The 18,610-nt window shown below is 38.5% G+C and overlaps 2 pseudogenes; one reads left to right on the top strand and one right to left on the bottom strand.

The window, feature by feature from the left end:
* The first annotated feature begins 274 nt into the window (after positions 1 to 274).
* LOC101723193 (retinol dehydrogenase 14-like) lies at positions 275 to 9,971 on the top strand (annotated as a pseudogene).
* Positions 9,972 to 10,333: 362 nt separating this feature from the next.
* LOC101723549 (U6 snRNA-associated Sm-like protein LSm6 pseudogene) lies at positions 10,334 to 10,569 on the bottom strand (annotated as a pseudogene).
* Positions 10,570 to 18,610: the final 8,041 nt, after the last annotated feature.

The following is an 18,610-nucleotide window of genomic DNA, read 5'->3' as shown; positions in this document are numbered from 1 at the left end:
TAAGGAACAAGGGTAAGGAGCCCAGGAGTCTGAAGTTGAAGAAAGAAAGCCAAACCAAAGGTATGTTGTCTAATTGGTCACCACTGTGGGCATCTGGGTCTTTGCCATGCTGCCTGATGGAGACTATTTGAGAAGCCTTGCAGAATATGATTCACAGATAGTTAAAGAGGGATCAAAGAGGAGAGGATTTATCCAAACCCTCATCTTCCACGGTCAAGTGTTTATTGCTGAAGTATTAAATTTTTCTCCCTTTGGGATTTGTACATGCCTCAGAATGTCAGAAGAGGCTCCCACAGCATCTCCACAGGGCTACGACAGACAGCAAGAGATTCACAGTGCAGCTAAGGCAAGGGGCAGTCTGGCTTCACTGGCAATGATGAAAGAGATATAAAGTAGGGCATGTGGGTGACCTTGAAGCTACAACCTCAATGGTAAGACTCACACTAAAAAAGACACTTCTCAATATTTAATGAGCTCTCACAAATTTTTACACTTCCTTTTCAAAGTCTGAACCCTGCTTTGGTGAGAGATGCAGTTCTTTTGACAGTTAATGTATACTTTTAGAAGTTGCCATGGAGTTTATTGCCTCATAAATTGTCTTAGAAGTATACATTTTAGAAATTAACTTTAAAAACACGTGTTGAACATTTATCACTCTAGATATTTTTGAAAGGTAGAATACAAAAAGAACAAAACAATACCCCTTTGCCCCAGGAGTTTATAAACTACTCAGGGGAGACAAGATAGATAATTTAAGAAATTGAAGCTAACAGAGACAGTAGGAACAGTATTGAATACAGACTTTGTAGCAATTAGCAGATAGCAATCGGTGATCTAGAATCCTATCCAGATACACAAAACATAACATATTGATCTGACATATATGAAAACAAACATACAGCTGAGCATGGTGGTGCATGCCTGTAATTCTAGCACTTGGAAGGCTGAGGCAGGAGGATCACCATGAGTTCAAGCCCAGCCTAAAATACACAGAGACACCCTGTCTCAAAAAAAAAACATAGAAATAGTGGACAAAATAAACTTAATTTGATCTATATTGCTCTTCTCCAAAGAAGAAAAGAGCTATTTCTAGAATCCAGAGTAGAAATTGTCCCCAAGGACTGATGATTTAACACTCATTAAGGTATAGAGAGGCATCTTCAAAAGCAGAAGAACTGAAGTTATGCCCCCAAATTATTATCCGAAGACAAAGAGCTTCCTAATTTATGAAAACTCAATCTAGAAAAAGTACCAACTAACTAAAGTAACAGAAAGAAAAGCTTGTTAAATAAAAATTTAAACCACTCTTAATGCAAAATTCACAACCCAAGAAATTAGTATTATATCTTATCCAGAAAATTGAAATTAACAGCACTCAAGCAGAAGAAAACTCAAAACTGATTGTTTATACTTATAACCTGAGAATCACAGAATCCCTCAACAAAATTCTTTACTGAAGGAGGGACCCGTAAAAAATTATAACCTTCATGAAGAAATGAACCACCATTACTGGAGAACTAGCAGATGTAACAAACGGAAAATCTGCAGGACTATAAGTGGTAGAATAATTTGAAAAGCATTCTAAGTTAAATGTTTGCATCTGTTAGCTTTTGCCACCTATCAAAGTTCCCCAAAACTTAATTGCACAGTCAGAAACTCAAATGGTTCTTCTAGGAGGGGCTGGGCTAAGCTAATCTCAGGCAGGCTCACTCCTGTCTGTGGTCAGATCATAGACTTACCAGGTTTGGCTGCTCTGTGTTGGTGTTGCCTGAGATGGACAGGACTCCTGGAGGTCCTTTCCACACAATTTCCCATATATAGCAAGCTAGTGATCATATGATCTTAATTTAAGGGTTCTGAGAAAGTGAGGAGAACTGTGGAAATGCTTTTGAGTACTATGCTCCAAAGTCATACCAGGCCCTTTCTGCATCTGTTGGCCGAAGCAAGTCACAAGGCTGATCCATTTTCAAGGGATGGAAAATAGGCTCCATTTCTTGATGGAAGGGGAAGAAAATGTGGTCGTTCTTGCAACTTGCCATACAATTGTAATAACTTAAAAGATTTTTTAAGGGAGGGATAGAAACTAATAGAAAAAGAAAAAGATATCAGAATGGAGAAACAAGAGGGAAACTTAAAGAAAGAAATCTTCCTCAAGTATCATTGTGGAAAAGAAAAACATCTAAATATTCATTGATCATTATGGCTCTTCCCTATACCCAAGCTTTCTCAGCACTAGTTTCTAGGATTATCCATGTTCCAGCCAAAGCTTCTTACCTCCACAGAAGCTTCTCCTTCTGAGGTTCATTCTGCCTAAAATTTATCTGCCTCCCTTTCTACCAAGATTCTCAAGATTTTCTTTTAAAATCTTATCCCAAATATGACCTCTTTCATGAAAAGTAATAATAATAGAAACATTCATGATTCTGTATAGTGTGACAGCCACTGTTCTAAGTCCTTTGCATGAATTCTCACTCTTACAACACCACCCCAACACAAATGTCACTAAAGATACTTTTACAGAAGTAAAAAATTCAGTTTTGCCTGGCTCAAAAATGTCTTAAACTGTATGTTAACTGCCATTCTATTGTTTCTCAATTCATGAAAACACTGTAATGTCTGTGATTTTTAGCTTTTTTCTTTCTTAAAGCAGACTGATACAAAGCAATGAAAATACTCATCTGCTGATCACATTGTAAATTTGTTCGACCAATATAGGAAGCACTTCACTATCCTCTCTTAAGTGAAGGAATGTGTATCCTATGACCATAAACTCAAGTACTATGGTATGAAAATACCAAACAAATGCATAAAGTAGAGCCAAGAATGTCCACAGCATTATTTTTAATCATCTTAATTCTAAAATAATTCAAGTATTAATCAACTGAGAATGAATAAACAATTTCAGGTGTTAAGACAAAGTACCATACTGCAACAAAATTTAGGAAACTATCAAGTTGACACAAGTTAGGAATGCAAGCTGACATATGCAAGTCCTTGGGTGGTGGAGAGGAGGTGAAAAAAAAAAAAAGATACTTCAAATAGTGTATATAACATTGATGAATCTTAAAAGCATAATATAGGATATCAGACACAAAACATATAGTTTATGATTCCATTTATATACAGTTTTTAAAAAGGCAAAAGTACATGGCTTGGGAATGAAACAGGTTTCAGTCCACTTAGGTGGACTGTAAACAAATAACTCTATGCAGAAAAGCTATAAAATGAAAGGAAGGCATAACCATAAAAATTAATAGAGGGACTGGGTGTATAGCTCAGTGGCATAGTGCTTACCTAGTGTGTGTGAGGCTCTGGGGAGAAACTAGGAAAAAAAGTTAGTAGACTGGTTTCTTTCACATTGGAGGTGGGGAGTAATATCAAGAAGGCAGCATTTGGTAACATTCAGAGTTCTGGTAATGATTTTGCCAGTGATGATTCCATGACACTGTACCATTTTATTTTGTGCACACTCCTATTCCTGTATTACATGATAAAAATGTTGAAAGAAAAAACAAAGGACATTAGTTATTTCATATGACATACAAGCTACAGGTATGTAGTTTACCACTTCACATTATGGACATCACAGCTTTCTTGGACCACTATCAGTATTGTTTGCCTTAGGTAAGGTCCTTTAAAAGCAAACACTAAGATGACATTAAATATGCAAAAGATTTACTTGAAATATCTGTTAGAGAAAAATTGGAGATTAGGTAAAAGAAGTGGAGCAAGCCTTCAGACCACTACTTAGTTCTGACATTGTGGAGGAGACAGGAAAGGAAGAAGGGTTAAGGTAAATAGAGTCTCAAGCTGCAATGTCATTCTAAGACACTTCAGCCAGGTGGAGGGAAGTCCTCAAGCCAAACCCACCCTGCAGAGGAGAACTGTTTCTTGCAAGAATCAACCTGCCTTGGTGCCCCAGCCGTGCTTAGTCATTGGCTGAGAGCAGATTATAAATAGTTTGGTGTTTGAGGAAATGTAATGCCTGAGTCAGAGCTTAGGAGCCTATCAATTACACTCGCCACAGGAGGAGAGCCGAGACGCACATTTCACAACTGACATATTCACTAACAAGGATACAAATTGTAAAAATTCTAATATAGCCTTGAAAATGAGTAAGAAACACAAAATGATGTGAATTATAGAATTACTTATGGTACTGACATAAATAATTGATCCATTATTAAAGTCTAAGCAGTAAATCCTTGAATACTTATGAAATGGTAGGAGCACTATTATCCTGCATAGAAAACTAGGTTTCATTTCCTCTGAGGTCTACTTGAAAGTGGTAAGCAATACACTAAGTCACTTACATTGCTAAATCTAAAGAAGGCTTTGAATGCTTCTGTTAAAAGCATTTAGTGCTGGGAATTTAGCTCAGTGGTCCCGTGCCTGCCCCACAAGCACAAGGTCCTGGGTTCAATCTCCCGTACTAAAAAAAAGCACTTAATTTTGTTTTTCAACTCTGATAACCAAAGTGATAAAGAAAATCTCAGCAAGTGGAGATATGTAAATCTTCACTGATGTCCTTGTCTGGGGTCTGGACAGCCTAAAGAAATGTAACTCTTACTTAAAGGCATTTAACATGAGTTTGTAGACTAACAAAAATTAAACTACCAACCCAATCCCCTGTGATATAATGGCAATGATAGAGTACAAAGAAAATAGTTCCAACAATATTTCTAGGGGCTCCTAAGCCCCTTACTGTAGGCAGAGAGGGAAGAGGCATGCATTCCTGTCCACCATTCAGAAAGTTTCCCTGGAATATGTTCCCTCTCATTGTGTTTGTCATAGCACGTTTTTGCTATGTAGGATTCACTTTCAAGACCAGATTAGGACGTGTCAAAATATAAAATAAATAAATACTGGGAGGAATTAAGAGAACTAGTTGGTGTTTAATGGTGGTCTGGTGCTTAAATATTTGTATTTACAGAAACTTACTTATCCCATGGCTTAAAAGAAGAAATGTTCAACTTTAACAGTGAGCTTCCAGCTGTGCTTTTTTTCTATAGGCAAAAGGCCTGGCCAAACAAAAAGTGATAAATTACTTGTAAATTAGGTCAGAGGTACTATATCAATTTTGAAGTAAATATTTTGCTGTTCATTTGCTCTGATTCTAAATTTTCCTGAGCTAATTTTCAGATGAAATGGAGGCTACTGTTTTAAAACGTAGTTACCTGTGTTATAAAGAAAATTGCAGCATTTTCAAGTAAAGGAAGTAAAAAATTGAACCACTGGGCTGTAACTGAATGAATTTAGGATTTTCTTCCGGGGCTTGAACCCAGGTCCTTGGGCATCCTAAGCACACTACCACTGAGATACACCCTCATGTCTCATTATCACGAATTTTCATCCCATTAGGGACTGATGAATTCGTTTTCAGGCATTATATTAAGTGAGAAGATTCTTTCCATAACTGTAAGTACAGGAAAAAGAATGTGTGCACGGTTATTGAAAAGCCCCCAACTCCCACCAAGGAGCCTAAAGAAAACCAAGCCTTCCCACCCAGCCATCAACTTCTCTCCTACACAAGCAGTCACAGCACAAGCAAGCGACACAGGTCCAGCCCAGGACATGCTCTTGCTCTGGAATTTTCATTTTAAACAACACTGAGACCCGGAAGGTGAAGGCCTTGGCCACCGCGGCAGCGCTCCTGGCCGCCCTGGGCGGGGCGCTCAGGCTAGCCACCCGGCGGTTCGTGGGGCGTGGGGCGCGGGGCGCAGCGGCCGCACGGAGGCGGGGGTCCCCGGCCTCATGCGCTGGAAGACAGTGCTAATCACCAGCGCCAACAGCGGCCGGGGCTGCACCACTGCCGGCGAGCTGCTGCGCCTGGGCGCGCGGGTGACCATGGGCTGCCGAGACCGCGCACGCGCCGAGAAGGCTGCCGGCCAGCGGCGGCGCGAGCTCGGCGCGGCGGGGCGGACGCGGGGGCGGGGAGAGGGGAGGGGAGAGGGGCGGGGCCGGCCGGCCAGTTGGTCGTCAGGGAGCTGGACCTCGCCTCGCTGAGCTCTGTGCGCGCCTTCTGCCTGGAGCTGCTGCAGGTTCAGCTAAAGTCAAAGGGAGAAATCTGAGTAGAAATAGCAAATAAATACATGAAAAAATGTTCAACATCACTGGTCATTCGAGAGATGCAAATGAAAACAACGCTGAGATTCCACTTCACTCCAGAAAGAATGGCTGCTATCATGAAATCAACCAATAACAAATGCTGGTGGGGCTGTGGGGAAAGAGGAACCCTGCTCCGCTGCTGGTGGGAGTGTAGACTGGTGCAACCACTGTGGAAATCAGTATGGAGATACCTCAAAGAACTAGGACTGGAAGTCCCATTTGACCCAGCTATTCCCCTGCTGGGGATCTTCCCCAAAGAATTAAAAGAATCATACCACAGTGATATATGTGCACCCATGTTCATAGCAGCACAGTTTGTGATAGCTAAAACTTGGAAACAGCCGAAATGCCCATCAGCTGGAGACTGGATAAAGAAAATGTTGTTTTTTTATAAAATGGAGTACTACTCGGCCATAAAAAATGAGAAATTAGAGACATTTATAGATAAGTGGATGCACATTGAGGCGATACTCTTAAGTGAAATAATAGGACACACATGTATAAATACCGAATAGTTTCTCTGGTGTGAGAAACTGAAAGTGGAAATAAGGACTAAAATGTATAATAGGTAATGTGAAATAGGAAGAAAAGGGGCAAAGGGGAAGGAAGTGGGAGGGCTGGGGAAAGGATAGAAGGGAATGGGATTAATATGAGAAAATGGAAAAATAGGAACAAAATCTTTGTAAATAGGGAGGAATGGAGGAGTTGAAGGGAGGGCTGGGCAAGGGTGAAAAATAAGAACCAAGAGAGACTATGTAAAGGTGCAAATTTCCAATGATGAATGTCATTATATTGTATACCTAAAATGTACCAATGATTAGAATGAATAATCGATAATGCAACATAGGAAGAAAAGGTCCAAAGGGGTAGGGGTAGTGGGAGGCACAGGGGAAAGGAAAGAAGGGAAAGGAAAAATGCTGAGAAATGGAAAAAATGGAAATAAAGTCTTTGTAAATAGGGAAGGGTGGAGGGCATGAAGGGAGGGCTAGGAATGGGGAAAAAATAAGAACCAAGATGCATTATGTAAAGGTACAATTCCCAATGAGAAATGTAATTGTGTTGTATACCTACAATGTACCAATAAAATAATTTAATTTAAAAAAAGGGAGAAATCTGGAATCATTTGAATCCCTCATCCCCCAGTTTACTTTTTTTCTGTTTTTAGAAGGATCTTTGAACTGCTGGGATAATCAGCTTCTCCATGAAACACCTGCTGCACATATTTGTAATCATTGACTTACAAAAGCAGAAGACCAAAAATGGAGTCTTAGATACAGTTTCTGCATCTCTCACTGGCAGATTTCTATGGGTATTTTCATATTTATTTTAATAAGTGAGAAAAAGGAGCATTGAGTGAAGTTACAAATACCAGTTTAAGGAATATCCTGCAAAGGAGTCCCTGCCCCACTACCTAAAAAGATTGGCAGTGTTTCAAGTAGTTCTTAAATCCATAGGCTAAAAACTGAAATACTTTTAGTTTCAAGCTCCCTTTTTATTGAAAAGTATTTACATGAAAAGAGAGCATTTGAAGGCCTGCGTTCATAATGCTCCCATCTCTTTTTGATATTTAAAGGAGGAGCCAAGGCTAGATGTCTTGATCAATAATGCAGGGGTCTTCCAGTGTCCGTATATAAAGACTGAAGATGGGTTTGAGATCCAGTTCGGAGTGAACCATCTGGGACACTTTCTTCTTACCAATCTTTTGCTTGGACTCCTCAAAAGTTCAGCTCCCAGCAGGATTGTGGTCGTTTCTTCCAAGCTTTATAAGTATGGAGATATCAACTTTGAAGACTTAAACAGTGAACAAAGCTATAATAAAAGTTTCTGTTACAGCCGGAGCAAACTAGCAAACATTCTTTTTACCAGAGAACTAGCCTGCCGCTTAGAAGGCACCAATGTTACAGTCAACATGTTACATCCCGGTATTGTCCAGACTAATCTTGGCAGGCACATACACATTCCACTGCTGGCTAAACCAATTTTCAATTTGGTGTCATGGGCTTTCTTCAAAACTCCACTCGAAGGTGCCCAGACTTTCATCTATTTAGACTCTTCACCTGACGTAGAAAATGTATCAGGAAAGTACTTCAGAGACTGCAAGGAGGAAGAATTATTACCCAAAGCTATGGATGAGTCTGTAGCAAGAAAACTCTGGGATATTAGTGGTGATGGTTGGCATATTAAAATAGGACCCAAGCAGTAAGAGCTGTTTATAAAAATGTATCAGTTATATCTGTGGTCAGGAATGGTGTGACTTGAAGCTACTTGAAAAGTTTTGGTTCTGTAATAGCACTGCTAGGAGCTATATGTGGATATGTTGACGTTACTGTAAAGTTATTTTTATACAATTTCAACCAAGATGTTTAAAATGTAAATAAATAAATAAAATAAACAACAGAGAAACTGAACAGTTAGAATCCATTCACTGCTGAGAAGGAGAAAATATCTATAGCAAAGTCATAGCTTCCTGCCACCAGCCAAGTATCTGGTGTGCCGCCTGCCTCCTAGCCCTCTGGAGCTCCCCCGAGTCTATTCCTTCTGTCAAAATGTTTCTGCAGTCTCCCACTGATTCCTGGGGCTCTCAATATCCTAACAAGATTTCTTTTTTTATTAAGATTACTGCAAGAGCAGCTTTTCAGTAAAAGACAAGGTGAATAATAATGTCTGCCAGGCATGGAAAGGTGTGCAGAAACTCCGATCCCAATGTAGGTGCAGGTTGCTAACCAAAGTTAGACTCCAAAGCCAGCCACAAAGAGTTAAGAAGAAAGCAAAGCTCAGTGGGTAGACAAGGTGCTCAGGGCTCTCCACAGACAGCTCAACACTAAACTTTCAACAGCTCGGCTAATTCACTTGCCATCAGCTGATGAGGATGAGCATCTTCCTAAACCCTTAGTCCTGACAGGCCATATCTAGAAAATGGCTACAACTGAGTCTGCCAAGACTGAGCAAACTTGTGCCAGTCTCCATGACAACAGAAACAGTGGAAGTCAGGACTGAGAGCTGTGCACATAGGGAACACAGTGGATATGACTAATTATTGGTTAAAATTTCACGGCTGGCAAAAATTGATAAGGTAAAATACATACAGAAGGAAAGATTTTCTACACTGAGCTGGAAGGGACTTCTTCCTCAGGAACAGAAACAAGACTCAGAAAGATGGCAAAAGAGACAGCAAACTTGGAGATAAGAATACACATGAGGTATGATATATTGGTGGCTCCTATTTTCCTTGTGAAAAAAAGAAGTCAGGCCATCAGTGTAAGAATGAGAGTAAGAGAATTTGAAGAGTGGGTACAAATTCTGAGCACTCGATCTCAAGCAAATATATAAATAAAAAGAACACTAAGTTCTTGAGGACAGATGAGTTGAAGATAACAACCTTAAATGGATTTGGTTTAACTATAAGCTTTTTCTCCAGCAATATCCATCCCAGGAGTACTTGCGATAACAATGGTCAAATTGCTCAAAAGCTAAAGATTATGGAAGCTAGCAGAAGGCCAAATGAGAAGAGAGAAGCAGGATATTGGAGAGAGGGTGATTGGGATGTTGAAACACAGGTCCTCAAATAGTTCAGGGAGAGAAGTAAAATAGAAAGAAACTGAACAAATAGAAAATTAGGAAGAAAGCCAGTGCTAGGATGATGTGATGAGGAAAAACATGTCTTGTTAAGAGGATGGAATTTGGAGTGGGTGAGAGAAATGTACAAGTGTCAAGGATATGGTTTTGTGGTCAGAAAATGGAATAGTAAGCTGGGTGTTAGTGGCACATACCTGTAATCTCAGCACTCAGGAGGCTGAGGCAGGAGGATTGTCATGAGTTCCAGGTTGGCCTGGGCTACATAGTGAGTTCAAGGCCAGCCTGAACTACATAGTGAGACACTGCCTCAAAAAAAAATTTTGTTTTTAAAAAGAGAGAAAATGGAATAGTAGATTTTATGAGAATGTGATTTCTTTTTCATTTTTTTTTTATTTTGGCATTTCTTTATTCTTTTAGTATTCTGTATACTGACAGAGAAGTAAAAGAAAATGAAACTTAAATGTGTAAAACTTTTTATAATTCAATCCATAATTTTATACATTTACCTTACTCACATGTCAATGAAAAATCACCAACTATTATGAAGACAAGACAACTTACATCACAAAGGAACCAAAAAATAGAAAGCATTTCTTAAAAAATATATTCCAACTATGAAAAGAATTGCTTCTAGGGCAGCTGTACATCCTTCTCTTCTGTGTACTTATGTATAATACATTGTTTCCTCAGATAAATGCATCCTCATACTTATTCTTCAGTTGTCCATTTATGTACTCTTTTTGACTGCTCCAGGGCTATATTCACGTAGCCATCCAGTCAAGCCAGGACCCTTTGATAATCCACTCCTGAATTTAATTTGACCACAACTGGCCTTCCGATGATTTGCTGTAAGGAGTCACTGAGGGTTTGCTTCCAAAGACTCATTTTAACAATCTTGGGAGGCAGGAAACCTGAGTTTTAATTCCAGCTCTGTTACTTAACTGGTTGTGTGACTTGAGTAACTCATCATTTTACCTCTCATGGCCCCAGGTTCCTCATCTCTAGGCTGGGAACCAGAACCCTGACTCCAGGTGCCCCATGAGCCCGGACGAGAATTTGATTTCTCAGAGCGTACTGGGAAAGGACAGAGGTCATTAGGGTAGAGTTCACTGTACCTGATAAAGGATATTGAATGTGACATCCTTGCAATCCTGAAATTATCCTAGAGAAGCACAGGATTTGAATAGAGAATATATGTACATCACACATTATTTTCTTACCTAAGTACAGAACAATGACCTATGAGTCAAGGGGATTGTTGGAAGAAAGTGGTACAGTTAAATAGCATGATTACACAATGAAGTCTAAAGGAAGTACAAAAATATTTAAACCAATTTACTTTAAAGAAGAGTTTTGATTATCAAAATTGGAAGTCCAAATGTGGGACAGGTTTCAAGAGTGGTTGATTTAAGACTCAAGCATTACATCAAACCTTGGTTCTGTCATTATATTCAACACAGAGCTTCAGCCTGACTTGACCTTCAAGTCTTAAGATGGTTTCTAATTGTCATCAAAAATATGTGCTCCCTTGCTGTTTACATTCAGAGAGAGAGAGAGAAAGGAGAGAGAGAGAGAGAGAGAGAGAGAGAATCGGTTTCTTGACTAACATTTTCAAAAGAAGGCAGTTTCTGAAATGCCTCCAGGAAACCACTTCTTACATTTCAATATCTCATTGTCTGGAATTGAGTCATATAATAGCTTCTGAACCAATCTGTAGCAATGGGGAAAAAAGAAGAATACTTTCCTTTAGTCAAGATATGGGCATCTCTTGAGCTTAGGCCTGCTCTTCCGTATTACACCACTGCTTCCCAATATGGGAATGTGGGAATTTCTGTATTTGGAGTACAAATAACTTCCAGCAACATTACCCCCATTTTACTTCTAGTGCCTGAAATGTTTGTTGGATGTGTAGGCTTATTGTTTATCTTGAAAAAATACCCTTAAAATTATGATCTTCCATGTTGAAATCCCTTCTTTTTATTTTGACAGTTAATTGTTTTTTGTCATTCACTATGTTAACAGACCTAGTCAAACTCCATAACAACAAGAGACAGATATTTGATGCCTGACATGTCCAGCATTTTCTGAATTTTTAAGCTTGATGTATTAAAAATTATAAACAGTTAAGTATATCTTTGTGAATGAATCACTGGACTGTTCAATCGAAGCACGAGTACCAATGTGTGGTCACAGATTTAGACATATGCAGTTGATTGACACAGGCATGTGGTGCTAAGTGAGGTGAAGTGCAGCAAAGCAGTAGGGCAAGATGAAGTGTCAAAACTGATTGGCCAGTGGAAATTTTCAAAATGGGCTGACAGTTTTCCTGAAGGCCAAATACACTGGGTGGCTTGTTTGGAAAATAGCAGCATAACTCTCTTAAGCAATTGCTTTAATGCACGTAAACACACATATAAAACTACAGCATTGGGAAAACTAGTCATTGTGTTTACTTTGTTTCTCTGCTAATGAAACAGAATTTTTTTCTTTCTTTATAAGATAAGGAAATCTTAAGAAATCTCAGGCTGGGAGAACATCAGGTATGTTACTCCCACAGCATAGTTCTGGGAACAGAGGACTCCCATCTGATCTAGGGCTGCTCCTATCCGGCCTTGTTATTTTCAAATTATATCATCCCTTTCTCTATTACAAAATGATACATGGGCCATGGATGTAGCTCATTGGTGCCACAACTGCCCAGGAAGTGCAGGGTCCTGAGTTCAATCCCCAGTACCAAAAAAAAAAGGGGGTGAAGGGGATGACACACGCTTTCACTAGAGCTCTTGAAATAAAGTTTATCTCTGAATTTAAGCATCATGTGGGAAATAAATATAAAGTGTAAAGCTTTCCATTCCAAACCCTGGTTTTAAAAAATGAGTAGGCAAGGGGCCGGGGATTTAGCTCAGTGGTGCCACCACCTGCCTCACAAGTACAAGGTCCTGAGTTTGATCCCCGGTAGCAAAAAGAAGAAAAAAAGATAGACAAAAGAGGGAAACAGAGGAATGAATAGTTTCTAAGTCTAAAGTACAGGTTTCTAGACTGTAACTTCCCCAGGATAGAGACAGCAAGCTGTTCATCTCTACTCCCCATTATCTAGCACACTTCTTGAGACCTCGGCAGGAACTTGATAAACATTTCCCTGTTGACTAATCTAAATCCATTCTGGATGCAACTTCATTTCATTCATTTCATTCATTTTATCCACGCCATCATTTGGAGAAAATGTGTACACCAAATAGACCAATATAATCCTCACATCTTCTCTGAATCTGAAAGAATTTTCTTTATTTAACAGAGAGATTAAGAAACTCGTTCACAGTCACACTGAAAGGCTTGTATTAAAAACTTGGAATGTAATAATAAAACGAATTTTCATATCTAGAAAAGACACAATGTTTTATAGATGAAACCAAACATTCGGTGAAGTAAAGTGACAATCTTATATAATACAGTGCTAAAAAAGTGAAAATCAAGACATATACAATCTAGTTTAAGATAATCCAGACAATGTTTCACCATATATACATGAATGCATAGGATTCAATTAACTTTCTTTTTTTCCCATTAAGTTTATTGGTACATTTTAGGTATATAATAGTTACATTCATCATTGGGATCTTGTACCTTTACATGAGTCTCTTGGTTCTTATTTTTTTCCCCATTCCCCTGCCCTCCCTTCAGCCCCTCCACCCTTCCCTATTTGCAAAGACTTTGTTTCCATTTTTTTCCTTATCTCATGTTTTTTCTTTTCCCTTTCCTCCTTTCCCCTACCCCTCCCACTTCCCTTGCAACTTTGGACCTTTTCTTCCTAATACACAATATCAATTATACATTTTTTAAATTACAATATCAAGATCTAGGAGACATTGCCACAGATTTTACAGAATTTAAAAGGATATAGAAAGCATATTACAAAAATTTTTTTTGAAATAAACTTGACAACTTCTAAAAAGTACCTTAGAAGACAAATTAATGAAACTAACTCTGGAGGAAATATAAAATTTGAATAGCACCTATTAAAGAAAGTATATTCCTAGCTTGAAAACCTACCTATATGACAACAGGAGGCTCATATACATTTTAACTGATAAATTATATCAAACAATTAAAGCAGAAAAAAGAAGGAACATTTCTCCCCTCATTTTAGGAACTCAACATTGTGCTAATCCTAAAACTGGATAAAGATAATAGAAGAAAAAAGTATGAACATAGATAGAAATTTGTTTAACAAAACAAACTATTAGAAGCTAGATCTGGTAGGATGTAGAAAGTGGTTTTATTATAGGGATGGCAGTGTTGGTTCAGCATTGGAAAATCCACCCCCATAAGTCATCATTTTAACAGAGGAAAGAAAAAAGCCATATGATCCTGTCACTAGTTGGAGAAAAAGTATTAGACTAAATTCTACAGCTGTTCAGGTAAAAGCTATCAGGAGACTAGAAGTAGAACAGAACCTTCTCAACAGATTAAAGACATGGACTCCGTACTTCCAACAAAAATGCCATATATGAATGGAGAAGATACAATGCTTTGTCCCTAATGTAGGGAACAAGGGCAGATATGCTTACTCTTTATCTGTCTGTTAAACTTTGAAACCTAGGCCCAACCAAAGTAGTCTGGCAATAAAATGACACAATTAGGATAGGATTGGCAAGGTAGAAGAAAAATCTTCATATGTAGATGAAATGATCATCTACAGAGAAAAATACTATGACATCTCTAGGAGCCCCTAGAACTTGTATTTGAATTTAGCAAGATTAGAAAACACAAGGTATATATAAAAATTCAGGTCTGTGTATACTTGCTATAAATGAAGAATTGGATATTGAAATTTAAAAGTTATGTAGGAGTACAAAGGACCTAGAAAAGTTAAAAACAAAAACAAAAACAAAAACAAACAGTGTTGAAAGACGTTTAGTACCTAATTTTAAGACTTCTTCTAAAGCTACAGTAATCAAGGCAGTGTTGGTGTAAGGAAAGACATAGAGATCATTGGAATAAAACAGAGAATCTAGAAATAGAACCACACATATATGATCCACTGAGTTTTGAAAGATTATTTAACATTAGCATTTTATGGAATATAAACTCAATTCAAGAGCCGAGGAAGAGATAGTGTTTTCAGCAAATGGCATTAGAACACCTGGTATCCCTATATAAAAAATTAACTTGAAGGGATCTATGAACCTAAATAGGGAAGCCTAAAAGAATAAAACTTTAAGAAGAAATTATAAGGGAAAATGTTTATGAATTTAGAGTAGGCAAGAACTACCTAGGATACAAAAAATATGATGTATAAAAGAAAAAAATTGATAAATGAGATTCCATCAAAATTTAGAACTTTAAATGACATCATTAAAATGAAAAGTAATCCTTAAACAGACTATATTTACAATGCATATAACCTATGATCAGAATATATAAAGAACTCTTACAGCTCATTAATAGACAACCCAATTAAAAAGTAGACATAATAAGATGATAAATAGCCAGTATACCACAAGGAATGGTGTGCAATTCTAGAATCAGAAAAATAGCAATCAGTACAATAACAAGATTGAATTATACCCTCATTAAGGAGATGAAGTTAAAAGTTTTAAAAGCCTTGTCATGACTTTTTCTTTTTGTTGGATTCTCCCCCTCTGGGTTTAATTTGTCATGTCCAATGGATTCATTCTGCTGGGTTTCCTGGGGTTATGATCCTCATTGTCTTTTCCTAGGGTATTGTCTAAAATTTTTTGGAGTGCTGGTTTGGTATTCACGAAGTTCCTGAGGTGCTCTTTGTCATCTTATTTCTCCATCCATTTTGAAAGATAGTTTTGCAGGGTACATCAATCTGGGTTGGAGGTTGTTTTCCTTTAGGGCTTGAAATGCCTCACTCCAAGCTCTTCTTGCCTCGAGGGTTTGCATTGAGAAGTCTGCTGTGATTCTGATGGGCTTTCCTTTGTATGTGATTTGTTTCTTTTCTCTCACTGCTTGTAGAATTTTGTTCTTCTGTTGGATTTCTGGAATCCTAAGTATTATATGCCTATGTGTAGATTTTTTTTGATCAAGGCTAGCTGGAGTCCTATATCCCTCATTTATCTGAATGTCAAGTTCTTTTCCCATCTTTGGGAAGTTTTCTGCCGTCACTTCTGTGAACAGTTTTTTTTATGTCATCTACACTCTCTCCTCTTTCTTCATTGACTCCAACCAGTCTTATGTTATTTTTCTTTGCATCGTCTAGCAGCTGCTGAATTGATTGCTTGTGTTCCTTTACAATTTTAAAGCAATTTTTCTTTTCCTCGTCACTAATTGCAATCTTATCTTCTGTATCTGAAATTCTATCCTCACATTGGTTCATTCTGCTGCACAGAGTTTCGATGGAGTTCTTAATCTCCTGGAAATTTGTTTGTATCTGTTTTATGGATTACATTTGTTTCCTATGTTGGGATTCCGTCATGTTCCTCAGATCCTCTATTTTTTTATCTGTGTCCTCTCTATATTTATTAATCATGTCTTGCACCATGAGCACAATCTTTGCTCTTATCTGAGTAATTATTTCTGATTTTATTTTTCTCAGATCCTCTTTTGTTGCCAGTTCAGAGAGTCCAGGTGGTTAAGTATCAGATTGTTCCATCTTGTTTCCCTTTGGAGTTGCTATAGGTGATCTGGAAGTCTGTTTTTGAGGCTTGTTTATGTGTCTTCTCATTTCTGTGGTGGGGGGTGTGCTTCTGGCACCTGTGTGCCTCACCTTCTCTGCCCTAGGACTGTGGGATGGTGGTGGGGGAGCTTCCTTTCAGGTGCTGGGACAGGCTCAGCTTCTCTGCCCTAGGAGAGTGGGATGGTGGCGGGGGAGCTTCCTTCCGGGTGCTCGGACCAGCTCAGCTTCTCTGCCCTAGGAGCATGGGATGGCAGCAGGGGAGCTTCCTTCCAAGTGCTGGGACAGCTCAGCTTCTCTGCCCTAGGAGAGGGGGATGGTGGCGGGGAAGCTTCCTTCCAGGTGCTGAGATCAGCTCAGCTTCTCTGCCCATTGCGTGGCTTCAGAGTCTCCCAGAGTCCTTCTCATGGAGTGTGCAGCCAGTTGAAGTCATAGAAGGTGGTCCTGTAAGCTGGGAGGCTCTCAGCAATGTGCTCAGGACACTCACTGCAGAGCCATGACCCCAGAAGCTCAATTAACTTTCCTTAGGAGCATTTTCAGTATCCCTGCAAAGAGCCAGGAACAAAGATGATTAAGCAGTACATACTACCACTGACTCAGTATGTAGTCAAAGTAAAAGATGGAAATAGAAATGTACAACAAAGCAGACTCTATGCCTTCACAGAGTTATGATCTAAGGGCTTTGAGGGCACAAATGATAAGACAAATAACTGCATCAAAGAGAAGATGAGTGCTAAAGAAATAAGAATAGGACCAAAGGACAAAGGCACAAAAACTTGATGTAGAAAGATAATAATAATACTTACTAATACTCCACAGAGTGGTTGCTTAGAATACATGGGCAAAATGCTAAGAGATTGTACTAGAAATGCAGGTTTTCAGATGGAAAGGGCTCTGATAAGCTAGCACACTGTTAAAGGAATAAGCATAATTTTCTTAAACTTTTTAATACTAAGTGCCCACAGACAGACTCCAGTGTGCCAGTTAACTCATGTCATCAGTATATATGTCCTATCAGATTACTTCCACTGAACTCCAGGACCTCTTTCCCAACCTAATGGTTTCATTCTGACATTTAACCATTCTAGAAAAAAAAAAAATGAGTCCACTAATTGACTTGACCCAATTTCAAAACCAATAATTTCAGTGCTATAAAAGCATTATATTACCCTAGCATTGCAACAAAGTAAAACATTTCCTTATCTTACCTACCATCTTCCCATTAGAAACAGTTGGTGTACTCAAACTTGATTTTTGAAACAACACACATAGGACAGTTTACATAGAGCATATAGGTCAACACAATGGATGGACAGATTAGAACCCTAGAGCATAATTAAAATAACTTAGGCAATTGTTTTGAAACTCAGGTTGGAGAAATGATAATGAGATTTCACATTAAATATATTTATGTGCTTTTAAGGACATTGCTGAAATCAGTAATTATTTTTGAATAGGTAATATAAATTATAGTGTTTCCTAACATTTAAGAGGCTCTTGAGCCAAAAACTCCTACCACATTTCTTTCCTAAGGATATGAAACTCCCATGAGCCTGTGTATACCTAACATTGGCATGCATAATGACATCATGATTTCACTGACCAAGTGATGACATGGATCACATCTAAAAGTGCTAAGTGCCATGTAAGACAAACAACCTATAAATTTCAACAATATGGATTCAATTTATTTGACAGAGTGCACAAACTAAAAATACATGCTCTATTCTTTTCTAAAGAAGCAAGGGAAGACTAGTATCTTCTGTGGGGTACACTTTCAACTCTACTCCATCTTGAAGAACTTGTTTTACTTCAAAACAGCATAACAATTCTTTCACAACTTATTCTTCAGTCTTGGGTATGCTTCTAGGGTTCTATTTCCTGATATTGCTTCTTTCCTCTCGTCAAGCAGGCCAACATGCTTTCAGACATTTCACCTGCTTAAGTTGGTGCACATAGACTCTACACACTTTCCCCTCTGCTTAGTGAGCCAGATCTTTGGTTTTCACACACTCTTGTAGATTTGACCTTGTGGAGAATGTGCTGCTGAGAAATATGAATTTAATGATTTCTGGAGCTCCCAAAATATCCATATCCCAAACAAATAGTGCGTCTATATTTTCTCTATTTGAATATTTCTACCTAAATTTCATCCTTTCTTGAGCCTAACATATGTCTCAAACCTGGTTTCTATTTATGATTGCTCCAGTTAGTTCCCCTTTAGTGTGTATCATCCCTATCCTTCCCAGAGGTAGGATATTCTGACATGTACTTTACAGATTTCCC

The sequence above is a fragment of the Heterocephalus glaber genome, unplaced genomic scaffold (genome assembly GCF_053883595.1).
Source record: "Heterocephalus glaber isolate CG9 unplaced genomic scaffold, H.glaber_assembly_v1.0 deba00000122, whole genome shotgun sequence".
NCBI lineage: Eukaryota > Metazoa > Chordata > Mammalia > Rodentia > Bathyergidae > Heterocephalus > Heterocephalus glaber.
The sequence above is the reverse complement of the archived record's forward strand: the minus strand, read 5'-3'. Positions and strand labels throughout refer to the sequence as shown.